Genomic DNA, 25741 nt, shown 5'->3' on the forward strand with positions numbered 1-25741 from the left:
AAACACTCTGGGTCTCTGATATGCCTTTCACTGAGTCACCATCTAGCATTCTGCGGCCTGGCAGAGGATTTGGTTTCTTAGTCTTTGGCCACAGAAACTCATCTCTGCAAAGTCTAAGGCCACTTTATAGTCTCCAGTCAAGTTACTGCCACACAAGAGAGATGTGACCAAGGATACAATACAGATTGACATTTAATCACCTCCCACATGCCATGTACTATTTTGAGAGCTTTGAGAACCTTAGCTCATTTAATCCTGGTAACAGCCAGATGAAGGCACTATTATAACCTATTATAGATTAGGAAACTGAGCAGTCTGTTTATATACTCTTCTCAAAGTCCCATAGTTTGGGTAGGCAAATCCACAATTCAAACACAGATGTTTGTTCTACGACCCTTGCTGTTAAATGCGACCTTCCTTCCCCAGTCTAAACTAAAGTAGCTAGAAAGTAAGATCATGGAGGAGGAAGTAATAAAAGAAATGCAAAGATGAAGCCAGGCTGCTGAAGAGTGTTGAGAACTGTTGGGGTGATAGTGAGGGGGAAGGAGATGTCTGGGCTGCAAATACAGGTTGCCTTCAAACCCAAATGCATGCTTTTCCTAGGCCAGAGAGAGAGGACAGTACTGCCCCTGCCCAGAGGGAAAAAAGAGTGTCTCCATCAGATGTGAATATAAGAGCTTCATAAGCTAGAAGCATCCTCCAAGGGTCTTAAGACTTTGTAGGCACAAATGAAGATGGCAAGGGAGAGCCTGGGAGGTCCTTTTAGGAGGTGGAATGGCTTGGGGAAAAAGCAAAGAGGCAGGGAAATCAAGAGGGTGGAGTTGTGCTTCCTTGAATCCCAGGGGTTATTTAAAGAAATAATGGGGGATCCAGGCTGATGAAGTCTGGTCATAAGAGATATATAACAGTCTAAGGTGACTGGGCTTTGTCAGTCAATAAGTTGTCATGAAACTTTCCAAACTCAGAAGCAGTGTCAGGGCTGGGTTGGGGCCAACTGCAATAGGAGTAATGCAGCAAGCAGGGAGACCAGTTAGGAAGGTGTGGGGCTGACAGCACACAGTGAGATGTGCACTGCATGGGTGGCACCAGGAGTCTAAAAGTGTGAGACACACTGGGCTGGAAGAATCGACAGGACTTGGGATGGAGAATATGTTGGGGGACGGGATAATTATTACCGAGGCAGAAGTCCCTACCCTGGTTGTCTGGGGAAAATAGGCAGGAAAGAGGTGAATTTCATGTGGAGAGATTTTAGAATCTTGGAGGTGGAGCAGATCTTAGCAATGTGGCAAATAAGGTGGGCTGCATGGAGGCTGCATGGAGGCTGGTGGCTCCCAGTGGAGCAGACTGAGGCCATAGGCAAAAGGAAGCCAAGATATAGTGAGGACACTTTTGAGACACTCTACTCTTTTTTTTTTTAATTAAATTCTTTTATTGGTACATTGTAGGTATACAACACAATTACATTTCTCATTGGGAATTGTACCTTTACATAACGCATCTTGGTTCTTATTTTTTCCCCATTCCTAGCCCTCGCTTCACCCCCTCCACCCTTCCCTGTTTACAAAGACTTTATTTCCATTTCTCATCATTTTTCCTTTTCCTTCTTTCCTTTCCCCTGCCCCTCCCACTACCCCTACCCCTTTGGACCTTTTCTTCCTATTTTGCATTATTGATTATTCATTCTAATCATTGGTATATTTTAGGTATACAATATAATGACATTCATCATTGGAAATTTGCACCTTTACATAATCTCTCTTGGTTCTTACTTTTCACCCTTGCCCAGCCCTCCCTTCAACCCCTCCATTCCTCCCTATTTACAAAGATTTTGTTCCTATTTTCCCATTTTCTCATATTAATCCCATTCCCTTCTATCCTTTCCCCTAGCCCTCCCACTTCCTTCCCCTTTGCCCCTTTTCTTCCTATTTCACATTATCTATTATACATTTAGTCCTTATTTACACTTTCAGTTTCTCACACCAGAGAAACTGTTCGGAATTTATTCATGTGCGAGACACTCTACTCTTCTAGGACCCATATATCTTTCTCCTCAAGTGTTTGAATAGCGTTTATAGAAGAGAGGTTCAGAGCACAAATTCTGGAGCTAGAGTGCTCTGTTTCGAATCCAAAATACACTGGAGTATGTTTCTTAGTCTCTCTATGGTTTAATTTCAAATTCTAAAAGTAGGAATAATAACTGTACCTGTCTCCAAAATGTATTATGAAACATAAAAAGTTAGTACATATACAAACGCTTACAACAGTACTTTGTAATAGATAGTTCTATGAGCATTAATTGATGTTAAAATTAATTTTGGGCTGGGGATTTAGCTCAGTGGCTCCTCCGCCTGCCTTGAAAGCGCAAGGACCCGAGTTTGATCCCTGGTACCAAAAAAGAAAAAAAAAAATTAATTTTAACATAAATAGTTCTTTATGACTTTCAAGCCATATTCATATTTTGGATCTGATTGGGTTCTAATGATAATGCTGTGAGGTTCCAGGTCCACTGTCCAGGCTGGGACCCTGGGCTCCAGGGAGTTAAGTGACTGGCCTACCTTGAGTGGCAGAGCTGAGAGAAGAGGAGAGCCACTGGCTTGCAGCACTGGGAGGATGCTGCCACCTCACTGCCTGTGGAGTCCCAGCAGAAGAAAAGAAACCAGAATTTCCTTCTTGCACTATTTTCCCTGGTATATTCTGTTATTTCAGTCCCCCAATCCCTCTCAAAATACACTCTTTCCTTTTATTTCAATAAATAGCTCCTGGGGATTAAGATGGGAAGGAGAAAGGAAAAGAAAAAGTAGGAAGAGGGAGGTAAGAGGCAAAAAACTGAGATAGGCTTTCAGGGAAGTCTCCTGTCAGTCCAAATAGAGGCTCTGATTTAAACTGTCCTCACAAATAACTCAAGCTGTGAGGGGGTCAGAGCCCAGGGGACATGCTCTTCCACTGTCACCCTGCTGGGACTCCTAACCTGCCAGCAGCCTGAGCTGCCATCAGGCTTCCCCCTGCCTCCTCACATGGAAGATTATGGCAGCTACTGGGCATATGCCCCTTGGGACAGCAAATTAAACCCTGGAACTCCCTGTCTTAGTTCACAATCAGATCACATGATTGTCTTTCCTGCTTGGTGCTCAGCTTACCTATCTTACAGCAAAACTGTGGGCTTTTGTTTTCAATAAATTATCATGCCTCTAAAAGAAAACTCTCGAAAACAAAGAATGACTAGTAGCATTTTAGTCCTCTACCCTGGGCATTGTCTTCTGTGCACAAAGGCTTAAGTTAGAGAGGATCACATTCCCATGCTGGAAAATGGTTCTGGGTTTTTTGGTTTGTTTTTCTACTTTTTTATTGTGAAAAACAAAGGGGACACAGATAGCAGCTGGTTTGTCTCTTGTCTTGTCTCTGGGAACCCTTTCAGCAAGTTCCTTTGAATGCTATCCTTGGCTTGCTCTTCTAGGACAAACTGAAATTGTGATTGTTGATAAGGAGTAATAAGTTAATTTAGACAGAATTTTCCAACTTTATTAATTTGCCATCATAAGACAAAAAATACCAACCCCCAAACCCTCAAGTAGCAATTCTTGAGGCTCAAGATTGTATATTTATTCTTTTCTGGATGTCATCAGCCCCTATTAGAAATTAGGAACTGCTCATGGGTGGTATAGGAACTGCTCATGAGATAATATCATCATGTTAAAAGCTGTTGTAGGCTGAAAGTTTGTTCCCTCAAACAAATTCACATATTGAGCCATAATATCTAAGGTGTTTGAAAGCAGGATCTTTGGGAAATAATGAGGCTAAGATGAGGTCATGAAGGAAGGGCTGTCTTCTTAGGATTAGTTTCAATGCGAGGTACCAGCACTGTCTCTTTCTCTACTTGAACACACCAAGAAAAGGCCACATGAGGACACAGTGAGGAGGCACTGTCTGCAAGGCAGGAAAGGGCCCCCACCCGAACGCGACTGTGCTGGTCTCTGATCTGATTGCAGTGTCTAGAATTGTGAGAAGTAAATGTTTTTAAGCCACTCAGACTGTGGTATGCTATTTTGTTATTGCACCTGGAACTGAGGTGAAGGTTTGTAGAGAACTTGTGTCATTTCCCAACTAGTGATATTAGTAGTTCCCACAACTAAGTGATATTATACCCACCTTACAGGTGAGAAAGCACTTATGGAGGCCAAGGGACAGCCACAATCTGGTAAGATGGCAAACCCAGGAATGAATACTGGCATTTTGATTATTTTCTTTCCTGCTTTTCTGGGTCTTTGTTTAACCTGCTGCCCATGACATAGGAAGGCTCAGAGCTAAAGTGCACACAGTGTTGGGCAGAGATGGCAGAGACCACATACCAGCCTATGGGGGTCAGAGAAAGGAGACCCAGTCCCTTGAAAAATCCTGAAGCTTCTGAGGAGTTCAGTACAGTGGTTAGGGGCAGAGTGAAGGATATCTGTCTGAGACTTTCTGGATTAGATCCCCTATAACACCTAGGAATGCTTGTTACATACTCTGTTCCTCATGGGTGGTTTTTTACCTGTAAAAAGAATAAATGGTATTTACTCCATAGGCTTTTTATAAAGTGTTAAATGAGATAATGTCTGTGAAGTACTTTTAGAGCATTGGCTGGCATAGAGTAAACATTCACAAACAGAAGGACCAAAGTCATAGTCTAGACTGGAGAGTTGTGGGTGAACATTGCTAGAACTACTGTGACCAATGCCAGTTCCACAGCATCATCATCTCTGTGAAAGTCCAGAGTGACAATAATCAAGAGACACATAATGACCAGCAGAGAGCTTGTGCAGCCACCATACCCTACTTCTGGTGAGGTTTCAAATGGGGAAACTGAGGTTTGCAGAGGACACAGTCAAGCAGAGCATGCACAAGCTTTGGAATCAGAGGTGCGTTTGACTCTAGCTTTTCTGTTTGCTCTGTTGTGATTTTGGGCAAGTTACTTAACTTCTCAGATCCTCAGTTTCTTCATCCTAAAAAAAAGAAAAATTGGTAAATGGCTATACCTCAAAGGCTGTCATAGGGATTAAATGAGAAAGATATGCGAAGGCATCTCTAAAAATGTTAGTCTCTGCTTTTCTTTAAGTGCTTTTTTTGTGGTTACCAAGTAGATGGTGAATAGCAGAGTGAGATCTAAAATTTAGACTTTCAAGTGCTGTGAAACCAAGGGAGTGAATTTACAGAGAAGCTGATAAGCTAAAGATCTGGACAAGGGTGTGTCAAAGATTTGCTGTTGGTCTCTCATCATTCTTGGATCTGTATAAGGATAAAAGTTCAAAGTGGAATAAAAGAATGAAAATCAGTCATGGTGTGTGTATCTAGAATCCCCAGTGGGTTTCAAGACTAACAGTGGATGGGTCTTACACATAACCAATATCGTATGTAAATTTAGCGAGTCTTTTTTAATTTATTCAATCAAAAAATATCATGAAACATCTGTCTTTTGTGTGAAGCACTAAGCCAGGCTCTTGGGGCTGCAAAAACTGGTAGAATAGTCATTGTCCTTGGGGGATCCTATTACAGTATATAAGATAAAAATAAAAGAACCAAACAGATCACAGGAGTGTGGTAAGGGTCCCAGCAGTGGAATGAATATGGAGACACAATGGAAAAAGCCCATATTTGGTCCAGAGCTGTCTGGGAAGCGACATTAGAGCTGTCTGAGCTGAGAGAATCAGGAAATAAGAAGTAGCTTGGGGTGCATTTGAGAACTATGAATTTGGTATAAATGGGCACATACTGGAGAATAGAAACAAAGGATGGACTGAGACTTCCCTCAAGAATGGCCTCATATATGTGCTAAGAAGTGTGAACTTTGTATAATAGGTGGGAGAGAGTCCAAGAAACCTTTTTAGAAAGAGATGTTCATGTTTTGAAAATTGTATCTGGTAGAGGTTAAAGTAGAGGTTGAATTGGGGATAGGAGAAATTGAAGATAAGGAAATCAATACAGAGATTATGGAAATGTCCAGATGAGATAAGATAAGATTCTGAGCTACAGACTCACAAACATAGTCACTGATATTGACAGGGCTGGGCTCCAGATACAAAAATAACATATATATGAATTTGTGTGAAAACATATGAAGACACATGTATTCCCTTGCACACACACAGAAAACCAGCTGGCTGGACCTGTCCTCATTTTACACATCAAGCTGAGTCCCACCTGGCTCCATTTCCCACAGGAGCCCCCCAGGTCTGGCTCTAGCTCCAAGTGGGTTGCTTATCCTCTTCTCTGCTGTGGTAAACCCAAATGGCTTTTCATTTCCAGACTAACCTCAAATTCAGAGTTTGAGATGGTTAAATACTGCCTGTGAGGTTGTGGTACTGGAAACTTCCTCCCAAACACTGTAAGCACAGGGTGTACAGCCTGCTTGGACACACACAGCACACCAGGGCCACTCTGAGAGTAAAACAGCTGCATTTGTTCCTGCAATGAGACCTTTAAATTAGCACAGCAATTACAGCTACTATGGGAAAGGGAAATCAGCATTTACTATGAATCTTTATACACAAGTGCAAAAGAAAATGATAACCCACAGCATAAACTAAAAGAAGTAGTATTGAATGTGCCTTTGTCAGTATAAAACATCCTGCTCAAAAAAAGATAGAAATTCTTGTAGAGTGTAGGGTGAAGGTGGATGGCACATTATCTTTCTAGTTTCTGGAACTCTTACAAATGTGATTTCAGTGTTAACACAAAAGGATAAAGGGGCTAACTAACATTTATTGGAACTCACTATATGTCAGAAGCTGTGTTAAGTGAGCACTTCTAACAGATACATTATCTTTTTTAATCCTCAAAACAACCTTAGGAGAAGGAAGCTCCCCCACCGCCATTCCACACTCTTAGGGCAGAGAAGGTGAGCCAATCCCAGCGCTCGGAAGGAAGCTCCCCCACCACCATTCCAGGCTCCTAGGGCAGAGAAGGTGACCCGTGCTGGCGCCAGAAGCACCCCCCGACCATGGAAATGAGAAGACACATAAACAGGCCTCAAAAACAGACTTCCAGATCACCTACAGCAGCCCCAAAGGGAAACGAGATGGAACAATCTTATACTCAACCACCTGGACTCCCTGAACTGGCAACAAAAGAGGATCTGGGAAAAATGAAATCAGAAATAATTACTCAGATAACAGCAAAGATTGTGCCCATAGTGCAAGACATGATTAATAAATCTAGAGAGGACACAGATTAAAAAAATAGAGGATCCAAGGAACATGATGGAATCCCAACATAGGAAACAAATGGAATCCATAAAACAGATGCAAACAGATTTGCAGGAGAATAAAAACTCCATCGAAAGTCTGAGCAGCAGGATGAACCAATGTGAGAATAGAATTTCAGATATAGAAGATAAGATTGCAATTAGTGAGGAGGAAAAGAAAAATAGCTTTAAAATTGTAAGGGAACACAAGAAATCAATCCAGCAGTTGCTAGACAATGCAAAGAAGAATAACATAAGACTGACTGGAATCAATGAAGAAAGAGGAGAGACAGCAGATGACATAAAAAAAACTGTTCACAGAAGTGATGGCAGAAAACTTCCCAAGCAGGGGAAAAGAACTTGATATACAGATAAGTGAGGCATATAGGACTCCAGCTGGCCTTGATCAAAAAAAATCTACACCTAGGCATATAACAGTTAGGATTCCAGAAATCCAACAGAAGAACAAAATTCTACAAGTAGTGAGAGAAAAGAAACAAATCACATACCAAGGAAAGCCCATCAGAATCACAGGAGACTTCTCAATGCAAACCCTCAAGGCAAGAAGAGCTTGGAGTGATGTATTTGAAGCCCTAAAGGAAAACAGCCTCCAACCCAGATTGATGTACCCTGCTTTAAAAACTGTTTTTCAAAATTGATGGAGAAATAAGATATTTTCATGATAAAGAGGACCTCAGGAACTTCATGAATACCAAACCAGCACTCCAAAAAAATTTTAGACAATGCCCTAGGAAAAGACAATGAGGATCACAACCCCAGGAAACCCAGCAGAATGAATCCATTGAGCATGACAAATTAAATGTAAAGGGGGAGAATCCAACAAAAAGAAAAAGTCATGACAAGGCTTTTAAAACTTTTAACTTCATCTCCCTAATGAGTGTATAATTCAATCTTATTATTGTACTGATTAGTATTTTTCTGGTTCTAGAGTTGCACACCATTCGTTGTGCTATACTGGCTATTTATCATCTTCTTATGTCTACATTTTAATTGGGTTGTCTATTAATGAGCTCTAAGAATTCTTTATATATTCTGGTCATAGGTTATATGCATTGGAAATATGGTCTGTTTAAGGACTGCTTTTCATTTTAATGATGTCATTTAAAGTTCTAAATATTGATGGAATCTCATTTATCAATTTGTTTTCTTTTATACATCATGTTTTTTGTATCCTAGGTAGTTCTTGCCTACCCCAAATTCATAAACATTTTCCCTTATAATTTCTTCTTAAAGTTTTATACATTTAGGCTTTCATATTTAGGTTCATAGATCCCTTCAAGTTATTTTTATGTGTGGAAATAAAGGCTTGAGGTTAATTTTTTATATACAGATACCAGGTATTCTAGTGCCATTTGCTGAAAACACTATCTTTTCCTCGGCTCTTGAATTGAGTTTATATTCTATAAAATGCTAATATTAAATAATCATTCAAAACTCAGTGAACCATATATGTGTGGTTCTATCTCTAGATTTTCTGTTTTATTCCAATGATCTGTATGTCTTTCCTTACACCAACACTGCCTTGATTACTGTAGCTTTAGAAGAAGTCTTAAAATTAGGTACTAAACATCTTCCAACAGTTTTTTTTTTAACTTTTCTAGATCCTCTGTACTCCTACATAACTTTTAAATTTCAATATCCAATTCTTCATTTATAGCAAGTATACATAGGCCTGAATTTTTATATATACCTTGTGTTTTCTAATTCTGCTAAATTTAAAATACAAGTTTTAGGGGCTCCTAGAAATTTCTTAGTATTTTCTCTGTAGATGATCATTTCATCTACATATAAAGATTTTGCTTCTACCTTGCCAATCCTATCCTAATTGTGTCATTTTATTGCCAGACTATTTTGGTGGGGCTTAGGTTTCAAAGTTAATGGACAGATAAAGAGTAAGCATATCTGCCCTTGCTCCCCATTCTAAGGAGAAAGCATTGTATCTTCTCCATTCATATAAGGCATTCTCACTGGGAGTATGGAGTACATGTCTTTCACCTGTTGAGAAGATTCTGTTCTACTTCTAGTCTCCTGATAGCTTTTACCATGAACAGCTGTGGAATTTAGTCCAATACTTTTTCTCCAACTAGTGACAGGATCATGTGGTTTTTTCCTTTCCTGTGTTAAAATGATGACTTTTGGGGATGGATCTTCCAATGCTGAACCAACACTGCCATCCCTATAACAAAACCACTTTCTACATCCTGCCAGATCTGACTTCTAAGAGTTTGTTTTGTTAAACAAATTTCTACCTATGTTCATACTTTTTTCTTCTATTATCTTTATCCAGTTTTAGGATTAGCACAATGTTGAGTTCCTAAAATGAGGGGATAAGTGTTCCTTTTTTTTCTGCTTTAAATGTTTGATATAATTCATCAGTTAAAATGTATATGAGCCTGCTGTTGTCATATAGGTAGGTTTTCAAGCTAGGAATATACTTTCTTTAATAGGTGCTATTCAAATTTTATATTTCCTCCAGAGTTAGTTTCATTAATTTGTCTTCCAAGGTACTTCTTAGAAATTGTCAAATTTATTTCAAAACAGATTTTTGTAATATGCTTTCTATATCCTTTTAAATTCTGTAAAATCTGTGGCAATCTCGCCTAGATCTTGATATTGTAATTTTAAAAATGTATGATTGATATTGTGTAACATGAAGAAAAGGTCTAAAGGAGCAGGGGAAGTGGGAGGGGTAGAGGAAAGGAAAAAAGGGAAAAGAAAAAATATGAGAAAAGGAAAAAAAGTGGAAACAAAATCTTTGCAAATAGGGAAGAGTGGAGGGGGTGAAGGGAGGGCAGGGGAAGGGGGAAAAAATAAGAACCAAGATATTCATGTAATGGCACAAGATCCCAATGATGTATGTAAATGTATTTTATACCTAAAATGTACCAATAAACTTAATGGGGGGGGGGACAACCTTAGGAGGTTGGAATTGTTATCCTTTTTTCCATACACAGGAAACTTCAGGAAAGAAAGAGCAAGTAGTCTTCCTAAGATCACATGGTTAGTATGTGTCAGGGCCAGGATTCAAGTCCCCTGAATTCCAAAATCTGCACCCTTTCCATGGCACTCCTATGCTTATTGCCTTATCAAAATGTGAATGACTACTCCCCAGCTTTGCAGGACAGCCTGACAGCTGCACAGTCAGAGTGCCTGTTTCATATCTGTAGAGAATGTCAGATTGGAAGGAGCCTGAGAAGGAATTGATGTCACTCTCCTAGAAACAGAAGACAAGCCACCTGGCCACACAGCAGAGTTAGCCAGTCCACTTACTCTACAGTTCACGTCTTCTTCTCTCCCTTCTGCCAGTGTTTTTATTGCTACTTCAATCTCCTGTCTCAGGAGTTAACAGTTTCCTTTTACAGAAAGGAACAAACCTCTATGGCTTGTTGTTTTCTTAATGGTGAGATTTCTATTCTTGCCTGAGTTTGAAAAGGAGCTGGGGAATTAATACCTTCTGCTTTAGCAGATTTATTCAATGCAAATGCATGTGCTGGGTCTCCTTAATGTACATAATCTGCATCCACAAGATCCTACAAAAGAGTGAATAAGAAGTGATTAAAACACAGCAAAATGGTTTTATTTACAATTAGTCCTCAGTATTGTGAAAGAAACCATTCACTCAAATATTTATCCCAAGGATAAACACCATGTTGCCATAATTAGTTTCTGCTGGCATAAAAGTATTCAGCCAAGTATGTGTAGTCAGGATATAAGTAATACCTTTCATTATAAGATCTCAGAGGACACTTCTTTGTGGTAGAGCCTGTCTAGAATCCCAGACCTGAGCTTCCTATTGGATTTGGATTCAAAACTAATTTTCTCTCAAAGGAAAAAAAATCCATAAACTTACTTATGTATATTACAGTGATATTTTGAACCTAAATCCCTTGTATGTTCTTCAAATTGATATGGCTAAAGAGAATAAAGATGAAGCTTCATTTTAAGCAGAAAACTTTAAGGTGAAAGGGATATGAATATCGTTTCAAATTACAGCATAAACATAGTTTTTATCTAAGGGTTATATGATTCAAAGTCTCAAAGATGGGCAGATAGTTGGCACATGGTCTTCCAACTATGTTTGGCATCAGTGGGTAACTGAAGGGCAAGGTATGGGTAGACAGAGGTGGAGAAAATTGAGTAGAATTGATAGGGATCAGAAATTCCCTTTAGACACGTGATTTCAACATCTGCCATTGGGCAGAGGAGTGGAGATGTGAAGCCGGAATTGCCCATTAGCCTCAAGCCAATGGCCACCTACAAGTTTCTGTCCCAGTTTTCACTACTCCCCTGCTAGTTAGAAGTGGGTACATATAAGTGATCACCATGGGAGAGATCCTTGATATATGAAGAAAAGACAACAAAGACAGGACTGCCTGAAAGTATTTCGGTGCTCACGCCAAATTCTTGCAAGGTCAGGGCAGAAAAGATCCTGTAGTAAGAGAGTTCAAGCTTGGTAACATTCACAGAGCATATTAGGTACTGGCAAAAAAAAAAAAAAGAAAAAGTCCACCACAGTATGGAAAGAAAGACAACACTGAGTTTCCCAAACATAGAAGGGCTTTGACTCTTATTTTCTTGAAACTTAGTGGCCCTGACATCCTTCAAGCTGCAACTGTGTAGGAAAATTATCACAGTCTGTGACGGTGAGGGGATGCGGACCCTTGTTTGGGCAACAGCTTTAGCACATATCTAATGTGCTAAACCTGGGATCACAAGTTCTCAAACTGATGAGTTTTCTTAAGGAGCTGTCTTACCTCTTTAAGAGGTATCAGTAGTCACTCATTCTGATCCTGAACTATTACAGATTTCAATCCTCACTCTCACCTCTCTCACCTTGCTTCCTATCTGCCACACTTCCCCGTCAGTTATGCTCTCCAGCATGATACACAAGCCAGTATTTCTTGGCCTCTACTACTGAGAGTTTTCTGTTTAGGTTAGTTTTTCTTCTTTTTAGTGCTTCCACTATTATTATTCCCACTTACATCTCTCTCTCTTACTCAGTCCCCAGGATTTCATCTCCAGGATTTTACTTTTCCCCACCTTCCCTGAGGGAAAATAGAGGCATTCATCCTAGTGTTCCACAGCCAATGCATCAGTTAAGACCACATAAATATCTTATTTTCTGTTTCATTGGTGTAAATGAAAAGGCACACATGAACAGACCTCAAGAATAAAAAGAACATATAAGTTATATCTAAATTAAGTATTAATTTTAGTGATTCTAGTGCAGTTCTCTAGGCTAAATGTCATGGCTTAACATTAGGTAGGAAAGGAGAAAGTGGAAGAAAGTTTTCTTCCAACTCACTTGGTACGGAAAAGAAGAAAGCAATGCAAAATTAACAAAATATCTGGACAGAAATGGAATTATAACACAAAACCAAAGGAAATTATCACAGAAAAGACTATTTGATCCAAGATGCTAAGGTAGCACTTCCTCTCTGAGTAGGCTGATGGAATCTACACCTCTGAGGAAAAGCCCATGAAATAAATGTTTCCCCATGAAAAGTAGGGACCTAAGAGTCCCTCAGATCTATAAACCATCAGCTAAATGGATGCAAATGTGTTTACAGCCTTCCTCTTTTGAAGCTACAATATCATGAAATGTTTACAGTGTTACACTCCATTATAAAAATTTGCCCTTTTGAAGAGGAAGCGAATTAAAGACAACCACTATAGTTAGATTACACAGAGTAAGTTATACAAGATCAAAGATTTAGGAAACCCATGGTGTAAAACTAAAGCTCTTTCACAACTGTGCAAGAGTTATAAAACCACTAGCCTCCCAAGGAAATTTCATTCTGGAAAAATCTTCATCATGGGACTTTGTATGATGTCTATGTCATCAGGGTTAGGCTCATACCATGTGACAGAAGACACTGCTCAGAGAATATATAAAGGTATATAAAAACCAAGAATAGGCTCAGAGTGGCAGTGGTATTCTTATTGCTGATTCTATTAAATTTTTACCTCAAAAAGTCTTTAATCTGATTTTTACTTAGACAAATGGCTAATACTGTATCAAACTAGCCAAGAAAATCATTTCTGCAAGCTTCTGATTTTCTATTTTTGTTCTCCAGGAATCATGGTTCATAAAGACAAGCTAAGACTTGGCAAAGAGAAAAGTACAATAAATTCAGTCCAGTGGAGGCCAAAATTTGTGAAAGGTTCATATTGCATGAACTTCAAATCCTTATTTTTACTTCACCCAAGTCTGATTAAAAAAGAGAGAGAAAGAGAAAGAAAAGAAACAAACAAGCAAAAAAAAAAAAGAGGAAGGAAATTCTCATTCAGAGAACACACTTTCCAAATTATGGACATTTCTTTCATTTTCAGCACAAAGAATTATTGCTTTTCTAGAGGCCTGAAGAAAAGCAGAAAGTCTCTTAAACTTTTATGGATGTTAAAATATAGAAGCTCACTGATGTCTCTGTGATTGGGGGCAGTTACTGATGAGAGGCTGGGTAACATTCTCACAATGACAAAAACACCAGATAATACAGCCATGTACTAGCAAGTTCACTGTCTCTACACTTTGGGAGAACGGTGTTGCTCTGTGAAAACAGAACCAGAACAAGATGGTTAGTTAGATAAAGCCCAATGACATCAATAATCACAATAAAATGCTTTAAATAAAAAAGACTGAGTTCATAATTCTCAAATTTCCACCAATCTCAAAATACCCCTCATGGAATTTCATGTTTTGAAAAATATTGCATTTATTAATAACTAATTTATTTTCCAATACTTAAGACACAGAACTGCCAAGCAGAACTTCTATACTGGCACAAAATAAGCTGTATTAATAGTTTTATGTTGTTTAATTCTAGGCAAAGAGAAAGGAATGTGACATCCTGGTTAAGCTGTGTAAATTTATGACATAAATATAAGCTTTCCATTAGGTTTTTTTGAATATTGGCAATAACTCCTGGACTCTTAGGGAGTTCAAGGAATTCTGGAAAGAACCTAGTTTCCTACTTCCTTAGGTCTCTCACATCACTGCACCATCGGTCATATCAGGTCCCCCTCATCTCCCTCATTGGAACTGAATTTATTTTTAAGAAGTTTTCTTGACTATCTTGTCTCCTATCTGGGGCCAAATAATACTTCTATAGCTGAAATCCCATACTGCCACTTTTCAGTGTCCCCTCTCACCTTTAGCACTAATGTCAAACTCTTCAAGAACCTTCCCCCCATCTTACTCTCCAGCCCCATCACTCCACACAGTGTCCTCCATACAGAATTGTCCACAGTTTCCCCACACCACCCAGTTATGTTATACTAGCTTGGAAAATCTTCCCCCAGGTCTGCCTCTTCTCTGGACTGTAAGTTCCTTAAGAGCAAAGACCATGAGCCTAGAATGCTGCCTGACCACAGCTGGCACTCAATAGGTATTTGCTTAATAAATCAAGGAATAGGCTCAGGGAATCTGAAATTGTATCTTGCTCTATCTTTTACTCTCTGGGAGACCACAGGGAACTCACTTCTCTGGGTCCCTGTGCTGTCCCTTATAAAACAAAGGTAATAGGACCAGGGATTTAGCTCAATGGTTCTGCTGCTTGCCTCACAAGCCCAAGGACCCGAGCTCAATCCCCAGTACAAAAAAAAAAAAAAAAAAAAAACTAAAACAAAGGTAGTAATGCCTGATTCATAGGCATTTTTGTGGAGATCAAACAAGATGGCCAGTTAAGAAGTACTTGATAATCTAAAGGTAAAGCATACATCTTCTGTTTCCTTATTACTTTGAAATATGCTGAGGAAGGATGGGAAGTAATTGCAATAAACACTTGAAGCAACTTATCAGGAGTGGGGGGCAGGAGAAGGGAAAATACAGGTTGATTCCTGGTGAACTGGAAGGACACAGGGGATTGTCCTGCCTGTTCTACCTTCAAACTCTATTTCCAATCTCACAACTTCCCTCCCTCTTCCCTGACACCCCCAACTCTGTCCCATCCTTGCTTGTTCCTATTGCTGCCTTAGCCTCTGAAGACTACTCTTGCCCTCACCCTTGCCTCCTCCTATCTGTTTTCCACACAGAGCCCAGAAAGAGCTTTCATTAACGAAAATCACATCCATACTGTTCTTTGCTTAGAAACAATTAATAGTGTACTGTTTTATGGTGAATGACACCTAGCCTATATGCCACGAACTCCAGGCCTTGTGCTATCTGATCCCCCGGTCTCTCTACCCTGATTTTATGCAATCTCCCTCTTTGTCATTACACTGCTATTGGCCTGTCTACTGTCAGTTCCCAGAACCTCCACATGAAGTTATTTGGTACCTCTAGGCTCTATATAAACTGCTCCCTCTGTCAGAAAATTCTTACTCCAGCTTCTCCACTGGCTGGCTCCTTTTTCTTTGTGTCTTTTCTTAAATTTCACCTCCTTAACATGTCTTCCCTTGAAAGTGTAAATAAGGATTAAAAGGATTAATAACTAATGATTGATACTTTGAAATAGGAAAAGGTCCAAAAGGGTAGGGGTGGTGGGAGGAGATGGGGAAAGGAAAGAATGGAAAAGAAAAATTATGAGAAAAGAAAAAAATGGAAATGAAGTCTATGTAAATAGGGAAGTGTGGAGGGGTGAAGGGTGCACAGGTAATGGGGAAAAAATAAGAACCAAGATACATCATGTACAGGTACAAGCACTCAATGATAAATGTAAACTTACTGTATACCTAAAATGTACCAATAAAAGAATTTAAGCAAAAAAAAAAAAAGATGTCTTCCCTCCCATTGGATACATATTCTCTATTATTCTCTCCCACTGTAGCCTGTTTATTTTTCCCCTACTGTCTCTGTAATTTTTATTAATTATCTTTCTCACTAATTGTACACTCATTAAGAAGGTTCATAGCTGTCAAGTTTACGATGTTATTCACAATACTTAGCAGTGCCTTGTATTTCATAGGCGCTTAATAAACAATGGATGGATGGGCAAGGAGGGAAGTAGAGATGAAATCCAAGGCAAGAAACAGGACACTGTAAGATGAAAGGTCTTCTTAGGTTGGCAGCCCTGACCTTGGTGGTAGCATGAAAATCCTCAGGATATGCCTCACATAGCAGGGAAAGATGCTAAGTCTGCCTTCTTCACAGTAGTTCTCCTGCTCAGAAACAATCTATGTAGAGCACCTATGAGAATACCTGGCATAGTAAGCATTATATAAGAGTTTGCTATTATTATTTCTAATGTTATTACCCGAGTGAGTTCAGGAAGTAACTGATTCTGTCACAGAATATTGAACAGTTCAGTCAATAAGAGAGCAGCTAGAGAGATTCAGAACACTCCAGCCCCAAAGCTGAGGCCAGTGATTGAAGGCAAGTGGTTACTGGAGGTAACTTGAGGTTACTAGGGAACTGTCCCTGGCTGGCTGCCCCTCAGGCACCCATGCCATCATCTCCTACAGGGATGGGCAGGTGGCTTCTGAGGCTCCAGGGACATGCGAAGAAGCTGCTGCCAGCTCTTGGAGTGTGAGAATAGGAGAAATATTTCAGCTCTGATAGGTGGATTTCAAAGCCTATTTCTAAAAATGACTGTTAATAGGTTTTTCTCCACCCCAACCATCTCTACTCCTGTTTCATCAAACAGCAACTGGACTGCTATTCATTGTCCTTGTGACTTCAAGTGATTTCACCAGTCAAAACAAATAACTAGAATAGACCAAAAATAAAATGAAAGATAAGAAAGGAGAGAGTATGACATGAGGGGTGAATTTTCTGTCAAACAGTTTATCGACTGTTTTGGAGATCATGTTTCTACAAAAGAAAATAGAAACTTAAGAAAGTTGGAGCATGGAACATGTCCATTCATCGAAAAGAGATGCACAAGAGTGGTAGCAGGAGCCATGCTAGCAGGTGTTCAGGTATGCAACATACGGCAATGTTTAATATTGAAGATTTCTTCTGCTCTTCTATGAAGACATAGAAAAGTATTTCTGCCCAAGTTAACTAAGGCTGATTCAAGGCACTCTATTGGGATGGCAGGCAAAGTGCTACCTTTCAAAGGCAGTGTGGGTGTAAGAGATAGGCACAGTAAGACTCCCTTCCACTATCACTTCCTGGATAGAATCCTCTGAAATCTTATCTGCAAAATGGTGGTAAAATGAAAATATATTACCTACCCAATGACAAAAGGATGTGAAAGATAATTTCTCAGTCTTTTGGGGAAATGCTCATCCTGACTTCAAATACAGGACAGACGTTCTTTGAAAATGTATAATGCAAAAATTTGTTAATTACCCCCAGCAGAGAATATGAAGGCTTTAGGACTATCTTAAAATTCCTTGCCCAATCTGACTGTTAGTTGGCCCAGCAGGGCCCTATTTAGCTAAATTTGAAGCAACCCGTTAACTTTTATGCTCTACTCCAAAACACATATTCTCTTTTTAAATTAATGTATATTTATTAGTACATGTTTGCAGTATATAATGATTACATTTATCACGAGTATGTACATATACATAGCACATCTTAATATTTTTTTGTCCCCTTCCCATTCCATCCCTCCCTGCTCCCTCCAACTCTTAATCCCCTTTCCATTTGAGAAAGCTCTGTGAGAAACAGGGTGTGAGACTGAAGCCTGAGTTGAACTGTCCTTGAAAGACAGGGGTAGGGATAGCAAGCCATCCCTCCCCTGGGGGTCATGGGGCACCATGCTAGTGCCAGCCAGTTTCAAGGAGAGAACCAACTTACTGCTGAGGTCTGACTAAAAGAAAATACACATCTGGGTGAAGTTCACAAATTATGAGAACCTGGTAAACTTTCCTTGAATCCTGGATCACATGCTTGCTTGCTTCTTGTTTGTGCAAGTCTAACAAAAGTGAGGAGCTGTCAGATTGGGGCTCTTTCTCCACTAGAGGCAAGAGTCCTCTGGCTCTCCTCTTCCAAATTATCTTTGTGTCTTTTGTCTTTAGACCTTGTTGGTTCCATGGTCCAGGATAAACTTGTAGGCTGGTTCCTACAAAGCTCTATTTCCATCTTTTCTTTGATTTTCCTTTTTAAATCCCTTTTCCCTTCCTTCTGTCTCCTCTCCATCTCTTGTTCCCCTTTCCACTTGAAAAGGACCTCCCTACTTCCTATTATCTATCTTTTATTTTGCTTTTCATTAATATTTTGGGTTTCTCATATAAAAGAAACCATGCAATATTTAAACTTGTGTATCTGATTTATTTCACTTAACATTATGGCCTCAAGTTATATCCATTTACCTATAAATGCTTCAAGTTTATCCTTCTTTACGGAAGAGTAGTACTCCATTGTATATGAATCCTTTATTTTCATTATCCATTCACCTGTTAATGGACATACAGGCTGTTTCCAGATTTAGCTATTATAAACTGCACGGCTAAAACCAGATTTGCATGTTTCACTGCAATATGATGACTCTAACTCTTTCGGGAAGATTTCTGGAAGGAATAGCTGGATCAAATGGAATTTCTATTTTTAGTTTTTTAAAGAATCTCCATACTGATCTGCATAGTGGCTGCACTAGTTTACATTCCCACCAACAATGTGGAAGGGTTTCTTTTTCCCTGTAGCCTCAGCAGCATTTGTTATTATTTGATTTTTTGATGATAACCATTCTTTCTGGAGTAAGACTGTTATTTTAATTTTCATTTCTCTAATGGCCAGCAATGTTGAACATTTTTTCTTGTATTTATTGGCCACCTGTACTTCTGAGAAGTATCTATTTATTTTGGTTGCCCATTATTTGATTGGGTCTTTCATTTGAGGGCATTATTTTTTTGAGTTTTTTATATACTAAGCATATATTCTTTTATGTTGTGTTGCTATTTTAATCTCATGAAACTGGTGGTGTTATATTGATGATGAGGGGAGCAGCTACAGAGAGAACTCCAGCTTAATTTGGATTGATTTGTAGAGTAGATTTTAAAAACTTGGTTAGAATGTGCCAAAATATTAGGACAAAGTTCAGAGATCCCTAATGGAAGCCACTATATTCAACACCAGCCTCAATGTCCAGAAGTACCAGTTCTTTAAATGACCCTTGAATTTCTGGCTCTAGAGACATTTTTATTTACAGCTCTTTCAGACAAATGTCTAGATTGTTCAGGTTTAAGCTCCATCAACTATAGAACAATTATTAATGAGGTCTCTACCCACCCTAACTCTTCCCTGACCCACTCTTCTTTTATAAAGTCTGCTAAAATCAGATGTAGTCCATGCTCATAGAGAAGAATTTGATCCTTTAGTCTTTCTCTCTACTCCTAGACTGGATGCCTTAGATGGGCATGGACCAGGTCTAAACCCTACTTTGTTTGTGACTTCTGCAGCCTACACAAGGCTTTACACATTGTATTAAGAAGCTTAAGAGATGTGGATTAACTGATAAATTAGTTGAACACTTACAAAGTGCTTTACATACATTATTTAATTTAATCTTTACAGCAGCTTGTCAAGTGTGCATATTTTATTATCATCCTTATTCATAGATGAAGAAATTGATGATCAAACAAGTAAAGTGGCCTTCCTAAAATCCAGATCTAGTGAATGACATAGGTGGGATTGCAATTATATTAGTCCATTTTTGTCACTCTGAATACCTGAGGCTGGGAAGCTTTATAAAGCTTTATTTGGGGTCATGGTTCTGGTACAAGGTCAAGAGGTCACACCTTGTAATAGGCTTCTTGCTGTCACAGGGCTCCATGTGGCAACAGACAGGGAGCATGCACACACAAGTGTGTGTGTGTGTCCTCTATTCATTTCCTCTTCTTATAAAGCCATCAATATTAAACTGTGATAGCCAACCTGACTCCATTTGTGTGAAGTCCAGTGATTCCAGGTGGTCTCCTTCCCCTTCCTCCCCTCTTGAGAGTCCTCTCAGTTAATGCATGACAGACCAACACACCCTGTGTGAAGTCTGCAACAATGTTAACTTTACAACCTTGTAAACAGGATACTCGGCACAGCACCGGTGTGATATTTTGTTATACTAAACTGTGTGAAACTTCCCCCAACCCCCACTAACTTAGCAAAGTTCTGCTCCTGTGAAATTCCACTTGCACTCCCCCTCTCCCTGAGCCCTCCCCAATTAGAAGAGCCACTTAAAAGGACTCCACAAGCTGCTTTTCCCTGGTCAAGTTTTTCCAGCATGAGCTGCTCTCGAATGCTGGCTGACAATGAAGGACTCAAATTTGGCTCAGAGTCATGGCAATTCTCTATAATCTCTCGAGATTATGTATAACACAACCACCTTGATGACCTTATCTAATATGAATCACCTGCCAAAGGATCTACCTCTAAATACCATAGCTGGATTAAGTTTCTACCCTTTTAAAAACTAGAAATGGAGAATAAATTTCAGTACATGAACTCTTGCATGACAGATTCAAACCATAGCAAGAAACATTGGCTTTTCTGATTCAATTCCCAGATTTAAGACATGTGCTCTGCTCCCTGATACTTGGTCACAGCTGTGTCTCTGGGGGTTGATAGAGTGTCACACACGATTGGTTCTAGCTGATTACTTTCATTCACACCCAAAATCTTTTAACCTCTTGCTAGTTACACCAGGTCTAAGTTTAAATGTCTTAAAGTAGTCTCATCATAAAAATGCTATTCTTCAGATAAAGTGCACCTGGACAAGCACCAGAGCAGAGAACTCTCTTAAAAATATTTTTCCAAAATTTATATGGCTGGAATGAAATATTTCTTCAGATTTCAAAAATTTCCAAGTCCCATGAAGAGGTCTAAAAATAATTTTTATATTGTCAGATCAAGCTTTTCACCATATTTTCAGAAGTGATGGCAGATGGCAGTTGGTATATTACTGGTCTCCACCTTATTGGTTTCTGGTCTGTGGAGGCACAGGGAATGTGGAAGTAATCATAAAGCTCATTGAGGCTACACTATGAGGAAGGTATTGTCCTGGCTATGCAATGCCCAACACAGTCTTCTGGATCTGAAGATGACATAAGTCATGGAGACAGATAGACAGACCACACACACACACACACACACGCACGCACACATACAAACAGTAATAAATGTACACTGAAACCAAAAGTGGTAAAGAGCCATGAGAACTATACATGCTAAATGCCAAAGGAGAGTGGAAGATGAATTAGTTGCTTCCATGTGGCATTACTGAGGAAAGTAGTGTGGCAGAGATGTCCCTGGAAATGCTGAGTCTTGAAGTATGCTCAATATTTTCATGAGTCTAATATGAATAACACCTCCTAACGTAACATGGAAGGAAAAGAATGACATCAAAGAGCATATCCAAATACTGGCAATATTAAATCTATTTGTCAAATTAGAGATTTCATAATATTATTTAGATCTCTGAAAATGATGCTCCTTATAGGTATTGGTCTATTGCTCAAGTTCTACACATTCAACCATAAAAGTGATGGGTGGCTATTCATTCTCTCATAGTCTAACCTAAATAGTTTCTCCTCTACCAGCCCTGACTCTGAATCTTCCATCAGTGTCAGCTCTGAAAATACTCTCATTGGAAGTGTTCTGGCACTTCTCCTCCACGTTTCTTTAACATTTGTACAAATGTCCCTCTCACTACATCTACCCACTGAAGTGAACCTGCCTCATTATACATTGGTCCTCACTTGCACGTCTGTTACACTGTAAGCTGCTCAAAGATAGGAAAAATACTGTATTCACCATGAGGTGTGTACTGTTTAAAATGGAATAGAAACTCATTAAATGTTTATTGATAAATTTAATATTTTAAAAATGATTCTTAGGAGAATTTCACATATTTAGAGGGTAAGTATAAGGCATCCAGTGATCTTGAAAGTTGTCTCCAACTCCAAGATTCCCTGATTTTAACAGAGCCACTGAAAATGATAATAGCTAATCAGAAGCCCTCAGCAGGAATCAGTGAATACCTTAGTTTTTTTTTTTTTTTTTTTTGGAAAGACCACAGCACATCTGACTTCATACAGGGGCACCAGGTAAAAGGGACCTTGCACACTGGCTGTGAAAGGCAGCACAGGGGGTGCAGGTCCTAAAACAAGATAGCTTGGGCCCAAGCTCTGTCAGTATGAGCTGAATGACCATGGGCAGGCAAATGAAATAAACTCCTCATGCCTCAGCTTTCTCATCTCTAACATAAGAATTATAACAGTGTCTATCTCAAATTTTTGTCATATAGTATTAAATGAGTTCAATGCATATCAACTTCTTAGAACAATTCCTGCCATAATGTATATGATAAAAAAATCAACCTGTTATTGGAACCAGAAGAGACCTAGAATAGCAAAAGCAATTCTAGGCAACAGAGACATGGCTGGTGGTATCAAAATCCCCAACCTGAAACTATACTATAAAGCTACTGTGATAAAATAGCATGGTGCTGGCAAAGAAACAGACCCGAGGATCAGTGGAATAGATTAGAAGATGCAGAAACAACTCCAGACATACTCAGCCACCTCATCTTTCACAAAAGAGCCAACCACCCTCATTGGAGGAAAGATAGCCTATTTAATAAATGGTGCTGGAAAAACTGGATTTCAACCTACTGAACATTAAAACTAGACCCATGCCTATCACCATGCACTAAACTAAAATCAAAGTGGATTAAAGATCTAAATATTAAGACAGAAACACTAAAGTTGCTGGAAGATAAGTTAGGTAGAACTCTTGAAGACATTGGCATAGGAAAAGACTTTATGAACAAAACCTCAGTAGTGCGGGAACTAACACAAAAGAATCAACAACTGGGATCTCATCTTATTAAAAAGCTTCTGCACTGCAAGAGAAACCACCAACAGAGCTAACAGACAACCTACAATGTGGGGAAAAAATTTTTAGCATCTGTACCTCAGACAAAGGTCTACTATCTAGAATATATAAGGAATTGAAAAAAATCAGACCTCCCAAATTCAAAGACCCAATTCAAAAATGGGCATCTGAAATGAACAGACATTTCTCAGACAAAGAAGTAAAAGCAGCAAATAAATATATGAAAAAATGTTCAACATCACTGGTCATTCGAGAGATGCAGATGAAAACAACACTGAGATTCCACCTCACCCCAGAAAGAATGGCTGCTATCATGAAATCAACCAATAACAAATGCTGGTGGGGGTGTGGGGAGAAAGGACCCCTTCTCCATTGTTGGTGGGAGTGCAGACTGGTGCAACCACTGTGGAAATCAGTATGGAGATACCTCAAAGAACTAGGGCTAGAGGTCCCATTTGACCCAGCTATTCCCCTGCTGGGTATCTTCTGCAAAGAATTAAAAGAATCATACCACAGCAATATATGTGCACCCATGTTTATAGCGGCACAGTTTGTAATAGCTAAGGTTTGGAAACAGGCCAAGTGCCCATCAACTGGAGACTGGATAAAGAAGATGTGGTTTTTTTTTTTTTTTTATAAAATGGAGCACTCCTCAGCCATAAAGAATGAGAAACTAGAGATATTTATACCTAAATGGATGCATATTGAGGCCATACTCTTAAGTGAAATAAATAGGACACACATGTGTAAATACTGAATAGTTTCTCTAGTGTGAGAAACTGAAAGTGTAAATAAGGATTAAAATGATTAAAATGAATAATTGACAATTTGAAATAGGAAAAGGTCCAAAGGTGTAGGGGTGGTGGGAGGGGAAGGGGAAAGGGAAGAAGGGAAAGGAAAAATTATAAGAAAAGAAAAAAAAATGGAAATGAAGTCTATGTAAATAGGGAAGGGTGGAGGGGGTGAAGGGCACACAGGTAATGGGGAAAAAATAAGAACCAAGATATATCATGTACAGGTACAAGCACCCAATGATAAATGTAAACATATTGTATACCTAAAATGTACCAATAAAAGAATTTTTTAAAAAATTCAACCTGTTGTAACTATACTTGAACTACTTCCATAATACTATCAAAGGAAATTCAATATAGTAGGGATCTAGGTAGAAATTCTCAACACCCCTTTCACAACCAGAGAAAAAGGAGATGGGGACAGTAAAGCATGACAAACGTTAGCTCTTCTTTACACTTGGTGACCACGCTCCATTTGGGAAGTCAGTAGATAGCCCCTCCACTCAGAAAATGGAAATTAGTGGAGATCAGACTCCTTCCTTCTGTTTTCTGAAATAGCAAAGCAAAGTGACACAAAACAAAGGACACAATAGAGCCTTTCTCCAGAACTGCACATCAGAGAGGAGTATGTTTCAGGATCAGTCATGCTATAGGCTTCAGGTAGCTCACTACCAAGCAATGCAGAATGAGAAAAAAATGCTTTAAAAATATTCTCAAGTTGCTGATCATTCAACTATATCCTCTAGCTTCAATAACCACTTTTCAAAGCAAATGCAGCTTTGATTTTTCTCTTGTTGAAGTTCCTCAAAAGCTAATGATCTTTGCAACAAAAATCCCTCTCCTCAAATGACTGGGTATATTTTACTCTTTACGGTGTTCTTTTGGTAGGAACTGTGTTTGAATTGGCTGCCTGGTAACCATCTGTGTACAAAATGAATGCATGCTTTTAACCACTGACCTTGGCACCCCCAATTATAAGATATCCATCAGATTTTCATCACACAATCATAGAGCATCTTTTGTGCCCCACATCAGAAAGGCAGTTGGACATTATCCCAAAGGATTTCTCAATGTACGTGCTTTCTACATATCAAAGTGAAGGTTTTTGAGCTGTCTGTAATCCATGTCTCTGCTAACAGAAGTGCTGTACATTAGTGATCCTTTTGCCATGGCCATCATACAAATCAAAAGTGCCCTTCCCTAAATCTAAGACTGGCATTTGGAAAGAAGAGAGCAGAAAATAAAGCAAACTTCAGTAGAAATGACAAACATGCAAAGCAAAACAAAGCTATAAACCCTAAAGCCCACAAGTGCCAAGGACAACCAAGAGAAACTGAAATTAGCAATGGGGAGCTGGAGATGAGCCTGGAAAAGGGTCCAGAGAAACTATATAGAACCTGGATTTGGAGTAGTTTAAGCAGTTCAGGTTGGGGAAAAATAACATGTATTTCTGTACAGGATTTGCCCTCCAGCTCTGCTGCTTACATAATCTAGATATTTTTGTTTATAGTGGCTTTTAAAATGGACAGCAGGTTCCACTGTTGATATTTTATTACATGAATCTAGATATATTGTCTCTAGAAGTTAACTAATTACAAAAGCTCGAAATGAAACTACTTCAGAGGGATTTCCATCCAGGTGTTACAGATGGGTCAACTTTCAAAAGTTGATCTCAATGTTATTAACTCAGCTCTAGAAACAGTGACCTAAAATTGAAAAGACAATGGATCATTGAAGAAAATTATATAAAGAGGTGATAAATCTCCCACAGGTAATAGATTGTACTACTCTAATACACGTTTATACACTTATTTCCAAGCCATTTCCAGAGTTACATCTTTTTATAGTAATATTCATAAGTATAGATTTCATTTACTCTTTGCATTTTGAATTAAGTGTTCATTAACATAAGTCAACATTTCTGGTGTCTTTATGATAATCACACAAATACTTATTTAACACATAATAGGGTTTCTCTGGAGGACAATTCAA

General features: G+C 39.0%; 1 protein-coding gene and 1 pseudogene across 4 annotated transcripts in view; both read right to left on the reverse strand.

Annotated features, from left to right (window-relative positions):
• Positions 1–25741, reverse strand: part of Me3 (malic enzyme 3) — a 229026-nt gene that overhangs the window by 196371 nt on the left and 6914 nt on the right. The gene's annotated exons all lie outside the window — the stretch shown is intronic.
• The window catches only part of LOC147827845 (Krueppel-like factor 3 pseudogene), a 72496-nt pseudogene that overhangs the window by 40463 nt on the left and 6292 nt on the right, over positions 1–25741 (reverse strand). The window contains exons 2-4 of the transcript XR_015451594.1: positions 10689–10767; positions 6286–6438; positions 1–4979 (exon numbers count right to left, since the gene is read on the reverse strand). The exon at positions 1–4979 is cut by the window's left edge and continues 40463 nt beyond it. The product of XR_015451594.1 is annotated as a Krueppel-like factor 3 pseudogene (transcript). The remainder of the gene's footprint in view (positions 4980–6285; positions 6439–10688; positions 10768–25741) is intronic.

Source organism: Heterocephalus glaber, unplaced genomic scaffold (genome assembly GCF_053883595.1).
Source record: "Heterocephalus glaber isolate CG9 unplaced genomic scaffold, H.glaber_assembly_v1.0 deba00001429, whole genome shotgun sequence".
NCBI lineage: Eukaryota > Metazoa > Chordata > Mammalia > Rodentia > Bathyergidae > Heterocephalus > Heterocephalus glaber.